The sequence below is a fragment of the Dipodomys merriami genome, unplaced genomic scaffold, assembly GCF_024711535.1.
Source record: "Dipodomys merriami isolate MVZ:Mamm:240054 unplaced genomic scaffold, mDipMer1.0.p SCAF_108, whole genome shotgun sequence".
Classification (NCBI taxonomy): Eukaryota; Metazoa; Chordata; class Mammalia; order Rodentia; family Heteromyidae; genus Dipodomys; species Dipodomys merriami.
In genome coordinates, this window is record NW_027202360.1 from 3666862 (window position 1) to 3683383 (window position 16522).

General features: G+C 41.7%; 1 pseudogene; it reads right to left on the reverse strand.

The window, feature by feature from the left end:
* The window catches only part of LOC138815088 (MTRF1L release factor glutamine methyltransferase-like), a 416705-nt pseudogene that overhangs the window by 182584 nt on the left and 217599 nt on the right, over positions 1-16522 (reverse strand).

The window sequence follows — 16522 nt, forward strand, 5'->3', positions numbered from 1 at the left end:
TGCTACCTGGCAGCATGGAATGTGGGCATGGCCACCATTCTTGTATCCCATTGGTCAGAAAGAAGCATGAAAGAATGGGGGTGTGGCCAGAATCCTGTGAAGCAAACAGCATGGGCGGAGTCAAGATGACAGTGGTTCTCCCAGCCTTTTTCCCAGGAAATTCTGTCCAATTCAGTTGGAGAGAAGAGGGTGACCTGCTTTAACTGGATGGCTACACAGATTGCTGTATAGTTCTGTTTGTTGCCAGTCCCAGACTTTGAACTTAGGATCTGGGCACAGTTCATGAGCTGCTTTTGCTCAAGGCTGGTCCTCTACACTAGAGCCACAAGATTTCTGGCTTTGTTGGCACTGAAGTTGGACAGGGGTCTCAAGGATTTTCCTGCTTAGGGTGACTTTGACCATGATCCTCTATTCACAGCCTTGTAAGTATCAAGAAGGACTGCTGAGATCCACTGGTGCCTGCCTAATCATTGGCCTTGTTGATGTTCTTGGACAGACTGGTGAGTTCCCGATCCTCGGGTTGAAGTGGTGGGAGCTGGAGCCCACAATTCAAATCCTGGTCGTGCCACCTCCAAATTGTAGGAGATCCTAAGAAACTTGTTCCTATCCATATGATTACCAATGTAATGTGATGTAAGTCATGATTGAATGAACAGTTCTTGAATGATTCTAGGATAAAATTATACACACTTATATTACACGACACTGATTGATTTTAGTTAATATTTTATTAAGCATTTAAGCAATCACATTCATCAAATGGAGGCATAATGAAATACCTAAGAATTGGGCCTCAAATACTATAAAGGTGAGTTTTTTCTACCAGGACTGGGATTGGAACTCATAGTCTGGGTACCTCTGTTGCACTGTGTGGGAAGGGGAAGCTTGCTTCCTTAAAGTCAAAAAATTCAAGTTTGTTCCTTAGGCTTGAAAACGATCACCAGCACTAGAAAACACCCTATTCATGTACAATTTACATATATGTTTTATATTCTTATACATATGTTGACACCGTATTGCATTCAGAGTAGTTATTTTATTTTTTGTTTTATTCATGTATTGACCATTTATTGTATTGACTATTATAGCACATAAAACATTGACTACATAGGATATAGGTCTACAGATGTATTCCACTTCATACCTGACACACAGAAGATGCACAGTAAAGGAATCCATGTGTCACCATCATCCTCTTACTCCACGATTCATTGTTTGGGACTACTGACATCTGAACTCATGGCCTACAAGGCCAAATTCATGAATGGGTGAGTGCAAACATGCCATCCTGGGGGAAATTGAGGTGCAGGTTGTTCCCAGGACCTGAGAACCCCTGGGGTTAATCAAAGAAGAACAGATTGACATGTAGATGGCATATGTGTGTGTGTGTGTGTGTGTGTGTGTGTGTGTGTGTGTGTGTGTGTGTCTGTGTGTTTATAGAGTGCCAGAGATGTTTATACATTATTCAGTTATATAGACTATATTCCTACCAATTCCTGGGTATTTATTATGCGTCCATGTAATTAATGTTATTGTTTTCATCCTTAAAATATTAATGAAAGCACTCAGTGTCCTGAAATTATTGTGTTCCTGTAAGTAATAATATTCTTTTAATGCTTCATAAATATTAAATAAAATCAATCAGCCTTCTGAAATGATGCTGTTTAATTTTATAGGATCATCATTCACGATCAACTCATTCAACTGTGACATTGACAAAATTCCAGTGTTATGCCTTTGGATGGGAACCAGTTTCTTAGTACTTCCTGCCATTGGTTGGTGTCAGTATGGGGATTTGAAATGAGGGCCTATGTTGCCACGTGGGCCTATGGCTTTCTTGATTGTCTGCCAGCCTTCAGAAATGCAAGGTGAAGTACCCTTTGCAACAGTGTCATTCAGACCCAGTAGGGTCACTGTGCAAAGGAAGAAAACATAAAAGGCCACATGTTTTCTGTGCATTGTTTTCCTTGCAACACGTGGGGGTGTAGAATCCCAGAAGCACCTGTGTGTCCAGTGGCTGCACCCCATCCTAGTGTGATCAAAGCTGAGGCAGTGTTGCCACGACCTGAGTTCAAGACCCATGCTGAGAAAAAAATTAACTCCCTGGCATGCAATTCACACAGTTTATTCTTACAGGCTTTGGATTGTAACTCAGGCTCTGGGTAAATCTGCAGCAATGTGCATAAAGGGGAAGATCACCTTTCATGAAAATAAAAAAGTCAGGTCTTTTCACTAGTCCTGAATTCAAGACCCAGACCTGGAAATCATACTATTTCTATATATTGTAAAAATAGGATTTATACTTACCTATAGATGCTCAGTCCATACATGTTTGGTGGGGTTGTTCCTTGTATCTTCTGTTTTATTCATTTATGTACTCAATGTGTTTATTACATTGATGACAACCTATCACAGAACATCTAGATTTGTAGAAATGTTCTCTCTCATGCCTTACCCCCAGGATTCTCAGAGAAAAGGAAAAAAAGTTTCACACTCTCCTTCTTACTCCACGATCCACTTGTTGATAATGCTGGTATCTGAACTCAGGGCAGAGCAAAACAAATTGGCCAATCATTCAAGGTGATCATATGAACCTGTGAGCAACTAAGGAGTATGGCCAATCCCAGAATCTGACATTGATCCCCAGGGTGGTCCACTATAGTCAGAAATTCATAATTTAAACAAAGGATCTATATTGACATATATGTTTGGTTAGCATCTTGGGTTCAGTGCATTTATTCTCCTTATTTTGTCTCTAATTCATGGAGGTATTGTGTATTTTAATAAGTATGGTGACTGCTATGACAGTGCTGACATGGATGAGAACCCGTTACTGTAAGGTCCGCTCCTAGATGGCAAGCAGACTCCACCCTCCTCGCAGCAAAGTCTCCACCCAGTACCTGCGTTACCTAGGCAACTGGTACACTGGGAAGAGGTCACATCTGCATCCGCTGAGGTCACATCTGAATTTGATGTGGCCACACCTTTCCCCACCCATACCCTACATAAGGGCTAGCCCAGGCCCAGACTCTCCCTTTTTTCTCTCTCTGTTCTTTCTAGCTCTTGCTGCTCTTTTCTTGCTCTCTTGCTCTCTTGCTCTCTCTCTTTCCCAGCCACGTGGAGTGCCAACCTTGCCTGGTCCCAGCAGGTCTACCTCTTACCTGAATACCACGTGAGTGCTACTGTTCTTACCCCTCTCTCTACTCTTTTCTCTCTCTTTCCTCTCTTCCTAGCTTTCTCTCATTCCCAGGCCTTTCCCAGCCACGTGGAGTGCCAACCTTGCCTGGTCCCAGCAGGTCTACTGAATAAACCTACCCCTTATCTGAATACCACGTGTGTGCTGGTGCTGTTCTTACTCGACTACCTCTTTTTAAAAACCTAACAGTTACCAAGGTTACAGTGTTGTCCATGCATTCTCCATCATATTTGTGACCCAGGACTTTCACAGGAGAGGATAAAAGTCACAACGACTGGCTTCTGACATCAGTATGAATCTTTTGTCAGTGCTGGGATTTTTAGTTTCTGACATCAATATGAATCTTTTGTCAGTGCTGGGATTTTTAGCTCAGGTCTGGGTAATTCTGTTGCACTGTGGAAGAAGGGTAAGCTCACCATCTTTGAAGAGTAGAATGTCAGGCCTGTTGCAGGGCCTGATTTGAAGCCCCCAGCACTGGACAAAATAACAAGCCCACCTTTTTAAAACATAAGATTTTTCTTTACTTACATGTGTGGTATGCATCTTGCATTCAGTGTAGTTATTCTTTCTATTTTGTGTCTTTTTCATGGATGTATTGTGTATTTTATTGTGTATGGGGTGACAGATATAACTGTGCTGACATGGATGACAACCTATTCCCATGGCTAAGAGTTACCAATATAGCATTCTCCATCCTCAATGAGACCCAGGACATTCACAGGACAGGAAAACCTGTGCCACCTTAGGCTTCTCACATCAAAATAAATCGTTTGGTAGTGCAGGAATTTGAACTCAAACCTAGCATGCCAAATTGGTGAATGGGTCATGGTGAGCACATCAGGCTTTGAGCCACTAAGGAACTAGGCCATTCCTGGGACCTGAGATGGAGCCCTGGTGGGGGCCAATATAGTCATAAATTCATAATTAAATAGAGGATCTGTATTTCCAAACATGGGTGGGCGGCATCTTGCATTTGGTGTAGTCATTCTCTTTGTTTTGTGTCTTATTCATTGATGTATTGTGTATATCCTTGAGTATAGGATGACAAATATAACTGTGGTGAACTGGATGACAACCTATTCCCATGAGTATAGAGTTGCATATACATTCTCCTTCCTAGCTGAGCCCCAGAACTTGCACAGTACAGGAAAACAAGTGCAACGCCTGGCTTCTTACATCAGGGTGAATTTTTGGCAGTGCTGGGACTCAAACTTTGGGCCTGGGAGGCCAAACTGCCCAATGGGTCCACGTGATCACACCAGACTGTGAGCCACTAAGGAGCTGGGCCATTCCCAGGAACTGAGATCGAGCCCCAGGGAGGCCAAAATAGTCCTCAATGATCATTGAAACATGGGATGTATATTCACATCCGTGTGTGGACTGCATCGTTCATTGAGTGTAGTTATTCTCTTTATTTTGTATGCTATTCATGGGTGTATTGTGTATTTTCTTGAGTATATGATGACAGGAATAACTGGGCTGACATGGATAACAACTTATTCCCATGGCCACAGGGTGGATCAAGCATTGTCCATCCTAGCTGAGATCCAGGACTTGCACAGAAAGAAAACAGGTGCAATGATTGACTTCTGACATCAAGATAAATATTTTGGCAGGGCAAGGAATCTGAACTCGGTGCCTAGCAGGACCAAGTGGCGAATTTGTCCACATGAGCACACCAGCCTTTGGAACCTGCGATTGAGCCCCCCTCCCAGGGGAGAGCAGTGAGCACAGCAGTCATCCATTCATAAGCTGAAGGTAGTATGCATGTATAGAGTAGGAGAGATGGTAACCTGTGGTGGAATCCAATCTGTGTGAATACAGATTCTTGGATCTTTACTGATGCCTCCATTTCATGACTGTGATGATTATTGTCATGCTTCATCAACTTCTTTACAAATAATCGATACTCCATGAGTCTTGCCTATCATTTCCTACTTGCATCATGCACAAACTACTCATTCAAGGATGAGATCAATCACATTCCATGACTCTTCCCAGGCCAGAAACTAGTACCTCAAGATCTCCCGACATTCCCTCCTCATAGGGGGACTGAATTCAAGCCTCAGGCATAGAAAAGATTCTCCGTATATAATTTTTTGGGGGGCCACTTGTGGGCCTAAACTCTGGGCCTGGGCGCTGTCCCTCAGTTCATCATCTCAAGGTTAGTGCTCTACCACTTGAGCCACAGCGCCACTGCCAGCTTTTTTTTCTGCTTATGTGGTGCTGAGGAATTGAGCCCAGGGCCTCATGCATGCAAGGCAGGAGCTCTACCACTGAGCCACCTTCCCAGCCCTCCTTATATATATTTTAAAGATAGTATTTTTACTTCCTTACAGATGTTCAGTCCATATTGTGTTTGGTGTGGTTATTTATTTTATTTCTTGTGTCATTCATTTATTTAGAATTTATATTATTGACTCTGATGACACCTATAGCATTTATTACATTGTTTACATCCTGTCACATAAGATCTAGATGTTAGATGTGTTCTCAAGTATGCCTGGCAGTGCCAGGATCTGAACATACTGCCTAGCAGGCCCAATTCATGATTGGGTGAGTTTGAGCATGGCAGCCTCTAGCCAATGAAGATGTCAAGTGGTTCCTAGGATCTGAGATCGACCACCAGGTTTGGCCAAAACAGGGATACATGGATAGGCAGACGGAGGTATACAAATAAATATACATATTTGTAAAGAGTTCCATAGCCATCTATGTATGATAGAATGACACGCACTATGTTCCTACCAACTCTTAGGTATTTATTAAACCGCAATTGAAGGAATATTGCTCTTTTCATGCTTAATAAACTATTAATTAAGCTCAATCAGCATTCTAGGATTACTGCATCCAACTTTAGAGTAGACTGATGAATAAACTACTCTTTCAATCAGTATTCTTATGCATAAGAATGAGTCTTTTGTGATCTCCTGTGATTGATGTCAGAACTACGATTTCACCCAGGGACTATGTTGACAGGTGGCCTATGGCTTCATTGATAGCCTGCCAGCCACCAGCAATGGCAGGTCAGGTCCCTTTTGCAGCTTTGTCATTCAGACCCAGGATGGTCACTGTTCAAAGAAAAAAAAATCATAAAACCCCAGCTCTCTGCAGCTCACCACTTTTTGTGCTTTCCAACGATTTTTTCTTCCTGAAAGCCCTCTTGGCCCAGGATCGGCTATGGGTCCAGAGATTGTACCCCAGCTGAGGCATATCCAAGCTGAAGTAGAATTTCCATGACCTGTGTTCAAGCCCCATGCTTGGCCAAAATCAATATATATATACACACACATATGTGTATATATATATATATATATATATATATATATATATGTATAATTATTTAACTAAATTAAAAAAATAAAGCTCCCTAGTTTGGAATTTCTGCAAGTTTTAATTTAAAGCCTGGGATTTGAACTCAGGGTCTTGGTAAATCTGTAGCAATGTGAGCGAAGAGTTGCCATTACTTGAGTTCAAGCCTTGTGCCAACCAAAAATGAAAAACTAAGTCACTGACCTCAGCAGGGGGATGTAGTTGTGGAGATGGGAGGGAAGGGATGATAGGGGAAAAACACAGGAGGAGTAAACAATGCTCAATAGGAAATGTACTCATTACCTTGCTCCTGGAACTGTAACCCCTCTGTAGAACATTTTTACAATAAAAAACATACAAAAAAGGAGAAACAATGTAGTTCTTAGAGAAGCACTTTGGAAGTAAGGGCAGGATGTTTGAATAGCTGTACAAAACTCTACACTATTTTTTTAATGCTCAGTATGGAAATGAATAATCATAACTGCTTCCATTAAAAAAATTAAGTCACTGTCTTGGAACTGGGGCCAGTATTTCTGTCATTGCTAGTTTTTGAGCTCACCATCCAGGTAACTCTTTTGTACCATGGGTGAATGTGAAGCTCATTGTCCTTGAGGAAAACAAATTCAGGATAGAGTTCCCAGGGCCTGAATGATGGCCCTGCAATGGAAGAAATATTTCTATACATGTGTAATACATGATATATACTTATATATGTATGTTAATTTCAGATTATAATTTTATTATTGATTTTGTATTGTATTTTTCTTTGATTCATTTATTGATTGTTGTATTTAGTATTATTATACACATTATATTTTGCACATCTATTATAAAATTATACACAAAAATTTAAGACATTGACTCATTTTTCATTAACATTATATTAAGTGTTGAAACATGATACATAATTAAATGGAAACATTTGTCACAGTCTTCACATGTTTAGAGTCTCTCCCAAGTATGAGCTTTGAGTTCACGCACCAAGACTGGGCAAAAAAAATTGAGCCTGGTGAGACATATTCTTCTCGGACTCAAAGGAGGGCCGAGGTTATAGGTAAGAGGTAGGGTAGAGGGCAGTGCTGGTGGCTCACCCCTGTAAGCTACTCAGGAGGAAGGATCCTAATTGCAAGTGGAAAAGTCAATTTAAGAAACTTTTCTCCAATTAAACACCCAAAAAGCCAGAAGAAGAGCTGTTGTTCAAGTAGTACAGTGCTAGCCTGGAGCACAAAACCTCAGGGATAGGAAAGCATCCAGGCCCTGAATTCAAACTCCAGGATTGGCACACACACACACACACACACACACACACACACACACACACACACACACACACATACACCAATATAGAGCATTTGCCAGTCAGCCTGCACAAATTCCATGCCTAGCAACTCAATATTAAAAAAATAAAAAGATGGAGAAGGGAAGGAAAGACTTTCTCCAGGATGTGATATACCCAGTGCCAAAATTTCACAGTAGTTCTAATATGTGGGTACAGGACAGAGAGCCTCAGGCAGAAAGTATAGCATGGGCAAAGGTCCTGAGGTGTGCTGTAGCGCAGGTGGTGTGAATGGTATGAAGGTGTTATGGCTTCAGAAAAGTCTGGCAGGATATTCAAGTCTGGGTCAAAGTTGACTTGAGTCACAGGGCAGAGGGTGGGGTCCCAGAATAGCGCACTGGGGGACGATTAGCTTTTCTTTTCACCAAGGACCCAAAGCCATTTCCTGTAGCTGGAAACCTGTTTTCACAACTCCTGACCCTCAGGCCTCCTTTGAATGGAGGAGTCAGGGCAAACGCAGGGAAAAACTCCTGCTTTAGAAAAGCTTCTAGCCCAATTCCACCAGTGGCTCAGCCCCTGTAAATCCTAGCTACTCAGGAGACTGAGATATAGATAGAGGGTCAAGCGAGCTCAGGAGAGGACGTTAATGAGACACTTCTTGGCAATTAACTACCAAAATCTAGAAATGGAGCTGTGGCACAAATGGTAAAGTGGTAACCTTGAAGGAAAATTTTTAGAGACCAGAGCCCAGACCCTGAGTTCAAGCCCCAAAACTAGCACAGGAAAATTAAAGAAAAGATTTCAGGGGCTCCTATTCCACTGTGGTGTAAGGCCAGATCATCCAGGCACAGGTGGCTCACACCTGTCCTCCTAGCTCCTCAGGAGGCTGAGATGTGTGGATCACGTTTCAAATCCAGCCCAGGCAGGAAAGTCTGGGAGATTCCACTATGCTCAGATAGAATACAGAGTATTATGTTGATCCTCTTGTATTTGCTTAAATTCCATGTTTGAACTAAGAAATTATCTATTTTAGAAAAAGTTAGGGGGGTTGCAAGAGGAAGACCCTACTGGTGTGAATACCTTTAATTCTAGCTACTCAGGAGGCTCAGATCTGTGTATTCAGGTTCAAAGCCAGCCCAGGGATTCTCTTCTGGGGTTGCTCAGCACCACACCCTGCTTCAGGTCTAGGGTTGTTCACCACCTTTGCCACCATGGGCTGCTTATGCAAACCAGTATGGAGAGGTGCCACACCCACTACGGGTCCAGAGTTGTTTGCTGCCACTGTTGATGCCACTGCTGCTGCCACAGCTGTTGCCACTACCCCAGCTGCTGCCACTGCCCCAGGATCAGTTGGGCCACTTATGCAAGCCAGGCACCCCACCACAAGTCAGGTGTTAACCACTGCTGTTGTCTCAGGTTAGGCTGGGCCACTTATGCAGGCCACAAACCACCACAGGTCTGGACTTGTTCACTGTAGCTGTCCCCACCTCAGCCACCGCTGCCGCCCCAGGCTGGTCTGGCCATTGCCAAGAGGCATTGTGCCCCAATTCTGGGTGGTTTGCCAGCACTGCCAGCTGCTGCTGCTGTTCCAGGTTAGGCTAGGCTATTTACACCAGCAGGACAGAGGTGCCACCCTGAGAGACTAGGGTCATTTGCCACTGTTGACAGCTGTTACTGCTCCTGACTGGGATGGGCTACTTGTACCAGCCAGGCAGAGGCGCTGTACCAGGGAGGGTGAGGGGAGTCTTTGTTCCAGCTCTGCCTTCTGAGATTTCTGTTTGTATATTCTGGGTTGGCCCAGCTCTTGGGTGTCTCCTGGGACTTGGGATGCTTGTGGGTGTGTGGTCCTCATAGGGTCCAGTCCCGGGGCACTTAAGCAGCTTGGCACAAAACCCCATCACTTAAGCTGCGCAACATGGAGCGCCATCACCAACAAAGGGTGGGGGAAGGGTCTTCCCACTTTACTGTCTCTGTGGGTTTTTCACTTTTCTTTTTGCACTTCCTTTATCTCTCTGAGTAATTGTCTTTTTTTGTGGGTCACTTGGAGAAACAGAGAATTGAAATCCAAACTCAGTATTTGGTTGGAGAGAGCTGTGGTGTTTCCCTGCTGTTCCATCACTTTCTTGGTCCCTCCCCTTCAGTTGGACTTTTTCTTATCCGGCCGTTGGGCCTTGGTTACCAAAGGATAGGTACATAAAAGAATATGTTGTAAAACCTGCAGATTGTAGTTAGACATTTCTGTTAATATAGCCTTCCTAATTTTAGGAACCCAAGTGGGTGTTCTACACTAAAGTATTTCAAGGTATTGAATCCATTAACATATGGGCTACATCTTGCTCAAAGGAGAGTGAAGAGTAGGAGGCTTACCTAGCTATTGCCAGTTTCTGTATTTAATTTAGTTAAAGTTTCCTTTAAGGTCATATTCATTCTTTCTAGTGCTTGAACTGTGAGGCTTATAAATGGATTGTAACTTCCAATTTATTCCTAGGGCATTAGTTAATAATTGAGAACTTGGGCCTGATATTTTCCTTTTCACTTTTCTTGGCCTCATCTTCTATGACACAGCACTTCCCCATCTTCTCTGCTAACTACCCTTTCCTTCTTTCTCTTTTGCTTTGAATTTCTGGTGACACATTTCAAAGCTGATAATTGACATGTACTTCAGCCTAATACATTCTTATATGAGGTCCAGCTCCTTTTTCATGGCAATGATTTCTTAATGCAGCATCAGGATCTCTTTTTGGCCTCACTTGTGGTTCGCAAGGATGGTAAAATTGCTGTCCTGTGCTCCTGTTTGCCTCTGACCTGTGGTCCCCTAATTTGCCTCATGCTCACCCAGGCTAATGTACTTGAATTTCATTTGATTTTGAGTGTTTTCTAGGTTCCCTTTGAGGATTTTCTTCTCATTTTTGACTGTCAGATGTTCCTAATTTATATCTTCAAATCTTTTCTTCACGTCAAATAATTCTCTCTGTTTTCTCCAATGTGCTTTTCTATGTGCTTTTAATCTCTTGGTGGGTTTGACTGACACATATTGGAGACACAGTCTTTTATAAGACTATGTTTTGAGATAGAAGGGTGGAATTTTTTCTTTGCCACATTTCTGAAGTTCAGAGGGCTGCTTTTTAAATTGAACATAGTTGGAATTCAGAGCCCCAAGCTCCTTTGCATGTTTCTCCAGAGATATAAACACATTTTCCAGGTGGTTAATGTGATTAATTAACCTGTCATTTTCTATCTTTCTCCTCCTTGGACATTCCTTTTCCCAATGTCCATTTTGTTTGCAATGAGCACACTGATGTATTCTTAGAGGTTCCCTATTGCCATTTGGAAATGACTTGTACTGTTTTTGCCAAGAGTTTCTTGATCCCTATTCTGGTGCTCCTACCAAAACTCAAACCCTCTTCTTAGACTCTTTTTCCTGGGTATCTCTGTTAACAAACACCCTCTGGGCAACTACTTCCAAATTAGAATAAACTTTTTCCCTCAAAACCTTCTGACTTTTGAAGCTTTCTTCTAATATTTGGGGCTGTCTGGGTAACAGAGGCCATATTTAGGGCTCTTTCATTCTCCAGGGCTTCAAGATCAATAGGCCTATATGTCCTATAGGCTTCTGGGAGAAGTTTCAGAAAAGCATTAGAGTGCTCACTGGGGAACTGTACCATCTCACCCAACTTAGATTGATGATTTGGCTTTTTAGCCACTGCGGTATCCCTGCTAACAGAACCTGGTAATAATAGGTAACCACCTCCATACCTCAATTGCTGTTAGTCTCAGCTTGGGTAAGTCTATGGAAAGACTTTCTGGATCAATAGTGGGGCTACTCTCTGGTCGAAGGACCACCTTCAAGTCACCAAGCAGGATTCACTCCCTTTTCTACCAGGTGAAAAGTGCCTGTAAAATTTGCTGACACTCATCCCAGATGTGCTTGTGTGTGAAAATTACTGTCTCTAATGAAGTAATGAGCCCCTTTTTTTCTGTAAAGATGGATTTTGCTGTTTCCAGTTATACAGGTCACTAGTTGTAAAGGGAACATATACTAGAAATAGGGCTTGCCCACCATCTCCTCCAAGTTCCTGTCTCAAAGGTAATAAGGGTAACATACAACTTTGTACCACCTCATACTAGTACAAGTAACCATTTTGGTATGGGAAGACTTAACATTAGAGGTGCTGATGGCAAAGAATAGGAGAGAGAATACATCAGTGCATCTTCCACTGAGGAATTCTGTAAACCTGGGGGAGAATATTTTTTGGATATGACAACCTAAGGCCTTGTTCTCCCATCCTGAGAAAAGGAGTAAACAGGTGTATGCAGGACACAGATAGAACTATCAGCATACATACAAAGACCAAGAGCCACAGACACTTAACCCACATGTGTCATACCTCTCAATGTTGACCTCTACAAGAGGTCCCAGATGACAGAGAGAACGTCCCAGATTGTGTCTTGAGGAGGACACAGATGACCTCTGGATGATGTCACATATGTCCTCCCTAGGATGCCCTAGATGACCTCTCATGGAGGTTCCAAATTGATTCCCAAGGAAGTGTCAGATAATCTCCAAAGGAGTTTCCAGATGTCTTTTCAATGAGGCTGACATTACCTCTCAAGTAGCTCCCAGATGGCCACTCAAGGAGGCCACATATGAACTCCAGAGGAAGTTCCAAATAACCCTCTTGAGAAAGCAACAGATGACCTCCAGGAAAGGTCCTATATAGCTTCTCAAGGAAGTCCCAGATGATGTCCAAAGACGGTCATAGATTTCTCATCATGGTAGCCTGAGATGACCTCCCAAAGAAGCTCCAGATGACCTCAGGAGGTGGTACTAGATTGCCTCTTAAGAAAGCCCCAATGACTACTTTTGAAGAGGTCTCAGGTGGCCTCCTGAGGAAGCCCCAGATGACTTCTGGAGAAAGTCCAAGATGGCCCCTGGAGAAGGCCGCAGATGACCTCCAGCTTAGGTCTCAGATGGCTTCTCAAGGAAGTTGCAGATGTACTCTTGATGAGGTTCCAGATGGCTTCCCATGGAAGCCCTACATTATCTCTCAAGTAGGTTCCAGATGGCGTCCCAAGGAAGCCACAAATTGCTTCCAGAGGGGTCCTAAACAAGCTGGCAAGCATGCCAAGATGCACCTCTAGAGGTACATAAATGACTTTTTTTCATGTTGGACCTCCGGAGACAAACATTCGAGGTAGACTCTCAACCCTGAAGGCTGACACTCACACCTATGGGGATTTTTCCCTGGGGCCAAGGCCTGATACAATCCAAATGGATTATCTCGATGGAGTCTTCAAAAATTAAGACCTCTATAGTTCAAGAAAATCCATCGAGATACGTTTTATATAATAAATGTTCTCCAAACCAGCAACCCCCAAAATTATGATATCCAAAATCCAAGCATCAAAGGGACAGCCTCTTTTCCTCTTCTCTTTATCTCTCCTTCACTACAGACCTATACTTCTTTCGAGGTCTTTTCTTTTTTCACTTCCACCAGGTCCTTCTTCTCTTTAGGGCTCTCCACTCTCCACAGACCTGAACTGCTTTGCAGGGCTCATCAGTTGCCATCCTTCACCTTCTGCCCTCTCTCAACTTCCTCTCCACCCAGGTCTTTCCCCTTATGCTATCACACCAGTTCTTTCCTTCCAAGACTTTTTCCTTTTTCTCTCACCTTCTATTGCTCTGAACAAGCAGCCTATATAAAGTCTGTACCCTTTCTCCACTCCAACTGCCTGTTTTCGACTATCACATCCCAAACTGCCCACAACCCAATCACTTCTTAACAGCTCAACACATGGTGATTAATGCACCAGTCCCTCCCACAGGATACCTCAACTTCTTTGGTGGCATTCTTTGTCCTCCCCAGCTGGCCAGGAGATGGGCCCATGCTGATTATCAGACCCTATAAATTATCGGGCACTGCTAATTATTACAGTATCCTCCTTGTGAACTAGTAGCAATTGAAATTGGAAATTTGATTGTGGTATTACAAACTCGTTGTGACATCACAAATCCATTTTGACATCATCACCGCCATTACATCACAAAGCCATTGTGACAACATTGTCATTGTTACATGATGATTCCATTGTTACATCTCAAATCTATTATGACCTCTTAGCTCCTTTGAAAATCACATGCCCTTTTCAACATCACAGTCCCTTTATGTATCCATATCCTTGTTGTTAAGTAATGACAATTGAGATTAGACATGCCATTATAACATCAAAAAGTGTTTGATACATCCTCAACAGTGTGACATCACATTTTCATTATGAGAGCATCAGCTCATTGTGACATCACCAAACTCAATGACAGAATCGCATTATGACAACAATTCTCATTGTGATATCATAGACACATTGTGAATGCCTATTCTGTGATTTCATTGTATTTCTAATGTGGCATGAGAGTTGATATCAGAAACGCAATTTTGTGCCTACAAACCATTTTGACATGATAATCACTTTGTGACATCACAGTACCATTGTGATATCTCTAACACAATGTGACATCACAAAGCTCTGTCCTCATAACTTTTGTGACATGCTGACATTGTGATATCTTAGACCTTTTTGCCCTCATAATTTGTTATCAACCTCATATTTCATGTATGACTTGAGATAACAGAAATCAACTGTGACATCATGACCATTGTGACATCACATTGACAGATGTCATGATCATCGTGTCACATTGTGACATTACAAAAGGTTTTGATGTTACAATTAATTGGTGATGCTATATGCTAAGGGGTCTATGATGTCACAATTGATTAGTGATATCCAAATGGCAAAACGGATCTCAATTGTCATGAAATCACAGAGAATATGAGTTCAAAACAGACTGTGGTATCTCCAAAGTCATGTGTTTTCACAAACGTTATGAAGTCAGATGAGGATTGTGATGTCACAGTGTGACACAATGTTTATGATGTCTGTCAGTGTGATGTCACAATGGTATGATGTCACAGTGCATTTCTGATATCATATATCATAACTGCAATATTATAAGGTTGAAAACAGATTACGAGCTCATAAAGGGCCTAAGACATCATAATTGCTGCACATCACAAGACTTATGAGGACAGGGCAGGTTTGTGATATCACAGTTTGTTAGTGATATCACCATGGAACTGTGATGTCACAAAGTGATTGTGATGCCATATATTTATAAGATCACAATATATTTCTGACATCAACCCACATGCCACATTTGAAATAGAATGAAATAAGAGAATAGGCATTTACAATGTGACTATGACATCACAGTGACAATAAATGTCATAATGCTATGAGGTCATTGTAAATTGGTGATGTTGCAAGGAGGTAATTGTGTAATAATGAATATGTGTTGTCCCACTGGTGATGGGGTCACAAAGGTTTGTGATGTTACAATGGCATATATATATTCAATTGTCATGTATTCACAATGAGGATATGGAGACACAAAGGGACTATGATGTCACATATGCCATGTGTGTTTTCAAAGGTACATAGGGGTCATGATAGCTTTATGATACACAGTTGTGATGAGGTCACAATGGGCTTTTGACGTCAAAATGATTTGTAATATCTAAACACAAGTCCATTTTCAATTGTTACTATTTCACAATGTGCATACAAGTTCACAGAATGAGTTGGAAGTACTAATGGACATGAATTTTTAAAAATGTTAGGAGGTCATTTTAGGTTTGTGAATTAACAATGGGAGAGTGATATCACCACGACAATGTCAACTCATTACATCATGTCAAAATATTGTTTTGGTGTCACTAGTAGTTGATGATTCCACATTGGTTGTGAGGTCACAAAATATTGGTGATGTGTTGGGCATGTCACAATGACATTATGATTCTCAATTGTCCTAACTTACAATGAGTATATGAGTTCCCAAAGGGACTGTGGTTTCTCTAAAAGTATGTGTTGTCACACATATATTGAAATCCTAAAAGTTTTGTGATGTCATAATTTGACACAATGGACATGACATCTGGCAGTATGATGCCAACATGGTCATGATGTCACTGGGAATTTGTGATATCAAATGTCATATATGAAATTTAATGAGGTCAACAACAGATTATGAGGACAATGAGGCCTAAGGTATCAGAATTTCAGCATGTCACAAAAGTTATCATGAGAGGATAGGTTTGTGATATCACGGTGGTTTAGTAATATCACAATGGCAACATGATATACAAAGGGATTGTCATCTCACAATGATTATGAGTTCCTGATTTTTTATGATATCTACCTATATGCCACATTTAAAATAGAATGAAATCACAGAAAAGGCATTCATAATGTGTCTATGATATCACCATGACAATGTGAAGTTATAATTCTATCATTATAGTTTTGTGATTTCACAATGAGTAGATGGTATAAAAATGATAATGTGATGTCACAATTATGATGATCTCACAAACTGTTTTGGATGTCAAAATGTCATGTCTGATTCTCAATTGTCAATATTTCACAGTGGGGCTTTGGGTACACAAAGGGACTCTGATATCACAAAGCTATGCATTTTTCAAATGTTATAAGAGGTTATAATAGATTTGAAATGTCACAATGTGATCTTGGTATCAAAAACAACAATGTGAAGTCACAATGGGTTTGTGATGTCACAGTGGTGATGAGGTCACAATGGGTTAGTTATGTCACGAGTTTGTAATATCACAATTATTTGTCCAATTTCAATTGCTACTAGTTGACCATGAGGACACTGTAAT